General features: G+C 30.2%; 1 pseudogene; it reads left to right on the forward strand.

Moving 5' to 3' along the window:
* The first annotated feature begins 2,097 nt into the window (after nt 1–2,097).
* LOC112476205 lies at nt 2,098–2,964 on the forward strand (annotated as a pseudogene).
* The last annotated feature ends 454 nt before the right edge of the window (nt 2,965–3,418 follow it).

Below are 3,418 nucleotides of genomic sequence, written 5' to 3' on the forward strand. Positions count from 1 at the left end.
CTTGTGTCTTTATTGAGCCACAAAACTTTAGCTTAGTTAGCATCATGAGATATGTTAAATTTCTGTACTTAAATATTGTATTTCTTTCTGGATTTTGATCTTTGATATAACACTTCCAATTAAAGGTTAAGGAAAACTTTCTGAAATTTTAACCAAACAGGAATGGATGATAGAGATACATCAGAGTTCTTTAGTATCTGAATATTGAGAGGTGTAGTGAATGTGAACTTAAGTAAAAAATGGGAACTATTTTAAAAAATAAATAAAACACGTTTCACTGTTTACTTGAATCCTTCTGAAGAAAACATTTTAAACATCCTTTTCATAATTGAATAATGTCCTGAAATGATCATTATCATTCTTAATTTATATAAATCAGTCCATATAGTTTAGTGTATACCATAGCAAAAAAGGAAATCCCAGTATGCTCCGTATAAAGTAAGTCAAAATTTAAATTTAATTTGTCTTTTTTTGAATCAGAAGTTAGGGAAATCATTTTGGAAGTATATAAAGCTTAAATTTGTCTTATCTGATCTATTCCTGTCGGTGAAAAAGTAAAAATTCCTAATTTTAATTTTACTATGAATTTTAAATTCATAATAAATTCATAATTTTACTATGAATATATATAAAATATAATAATGTATTTTTATATATAGATGACTAACTAATTTTACCTATCTAACTCAATGCACCTGTAACTGCATTGGATGAATCATGGAGGAAAAATTAGAGATCCTGAGGAAATCTGACAAAATATTTACACCCAATTCAAGGTTAAAGACAATTAGTGTGTTTAAAAAAACTCAGAAGACTATGAAAAATAAGAAACAAAGATGAAATAAAGTAATGTTTTTACTAGTTACATTCAGTCTACTAAGTCATAAAATTCCACAGGTAATGAATTAAAAATGTAGGTTTATATTTTAATTAAAAGAAAGTGATTAATGGAAAAACTTAAGGGACAATCAAATAGAACTAGTTTTATGTTGGAATGCAAGGACTCTCATTATTCATGTAGAATAGACAGATTACAACTGGTGACAAGCATTCAGATATGTTTGAGACAAAAATTCTAGGGATTCAGGGAGCTTTAAAAAGAATATGTGTGAATAAACTAATATCAAGTTGTCAACAAAATAGAGAAATATATTTGAATAAACAATTGAAAAGGAAAGCAAATGCTTATGTGTATTTGATTTTTTTCTGTTATAGCTTATATTTTTGAAGGGGAGGAAAAGAAAGCCTATTGAATATCATCTGGCAATTTTGAAAATTGGCTAAGACAAGGAAGTCTTGCTTTGCTATAAAGAATTAACAAAAAACAATTTACAATTAGTGACTATGAAATATTGCTGTAGCACTAGTTTGTGATAAAAACCATTGTGCTTAAAATCATTTTATATTCAAATGAGAAGATACAGCTTCTTGATGTAATCTGTACAACTATAAAAAGGAAATATGAGACTATTAGAAATTGAATAAAGTAAAATTAAAATATAGGAAGACCAACTTCATTTTTTCTTTTGTTTTCTAAGTCATTCAGATTTGAGGCATTGTTAATTTACTGGGAATTTTCTAAGTTGAATCTAAAGGCCACCGATAAAACTATATGAATAGGTAAGTGATAGAGTTTTATAAAACCTGAAAGAAAATGATGCAAAAAATGTAGGAAAAGGAATATGAAATGGAATTTGGTGATGAATACATGGAATAAAAATTAGTAGAGATATTTGCTAAATTCAGAAAATAGAAAATGAACTATTTTAGTAGTCTATGAGGGTAGTCTTTGAAAGATGGATTCTAGATTGTGGAGCTAAATTTCAACTGACTGATTAGCTCCCTATTAAGTGGTATGACATTTCAACATTGTCAAGGGAAGAAACAGCATTTTTATGAAGATGACTGACATTTGAGGACCTTAGGTTCATTCTGATGAACTCAAAGTAGATTTGTGAAAGTATTTGCACATAGCGAAGTTTCTTAATATGGAACATTTTATGGAACATTTTAAGAATAAAACTATTTTCTTAACTGTGATTTAGTTTTTGTTTTTTCCAGCTTTGATAGAAAAAGAAAATGAACAAATCAATGAAAATAGAGTTTATTTTGTTTGGACTGACAGATGACCCTCTGTTGCAAATTGTGATTTTCATGTTTTTGTTTTTCAACTACATCTTGAGCCTGATGGGGAACTTAATTATCACTCTCCCCACTATGCTGGATCCCCATCTCAAAACTCCAATATATCTCTTTCTCCAAAATTTCTTCTTCTTAGAGATTTCCTTCACAATGGTCTGCATTCCATGATTCTTAATAAGTATTCTGGCTGGAGACAAAACGATTTCCTATTATGCTTGTGCAATTCAATTATTCTTTTTTCTTTTATTGGGAGTTATAGAATTTTATCTTTTGGCTGCCATGTCCTACAACTGCTATATTGCCATCTGCAAACTGCTGCATCTTGGGTAACTGCATTCTTAATCATTTTTCCCCCTTTGATCATGAGACTCAAGCTGTATTTCTCTACTTCTAGAATTATTGATCATTTCCTCTGTGACACTTCTCTTATTCTACAGATCTCTTGCACAGATACACATGTCCTAGAACTGATGTCTTTTGTCTTCCCTGTGATGACACTTTGTTGTTAGCGGTCCCCTCCTACATGTACATCACCAAAACCATTCTAAAATTCCCTTCTGTTCAACAACAAACAAAGGCCTTTATACACGTTCCTCTCACATGGTTGTTGTCTCTATTACTTATGAGAGTTGCATCTTTATGGACATGAAACCTTCAGCAAAAGAAACTAAAGGTGTAGCTGTGCTTAATACCCCTGTTGCCCCTTTACTAAACCCCTTCATTTACACCCTAAGGAATCAGCAGGTGAAAGAAGCTCTCAAGGTTATGCTTCAAAGATTTTGTTATTTTGGGAACAATGAGACAAAAATGCAATGCAAGTAATATGTTGTTGAAACATGAATGGGGAAATTGAAAACAATTTTCAATTCATTAGTTCATATCTATGCCATTTCTCCCTCAACTATTTATATCATATTAGGTTTACTAAATCTTCCTGATCTCTGTACTTTTCTCTATTCTTCTTTCTGAATATAACTTTTTAGTCTCTAGTAGTAAACTGCCTTCTTTAATCAGAATATTAAATTCCATCTTCGACTAGAAATGTCTCTTATAAATGATACTTTCACACACTGAATGCTTTCAAAAAATGAACCTTGCCAGATATACTTAATTGATTATTTCAACATGTATGTGTTAATTGCTAAGCATTGTTTCCTCCACTCTGTATTCTCTTCTGCTGAAACTGTGAGAGACAACTCAAAATCTGATCATTATTTTGTCATGTAATTGCACTTTTGATGAACAAGAGAGAAAAATTAAATAATTTTAAAGATCA

The sequence above is a fragment of the Pteropus alecto genome, unplaced genomic scaffold (assembly GCF_000325575.1).
Source record: "Pteropus alecto unplaced genomic scaffold, ASM32557v1 scaffold2152, whole genome shotgun sequence".
Classification (NCBI taxonomy): domain Eukaryota; kingdom Metazoa; phylum Chordata; class Mammalia; order Chiroptera; family Pteropodidae; genus Pteropus; species Pteropus alecto.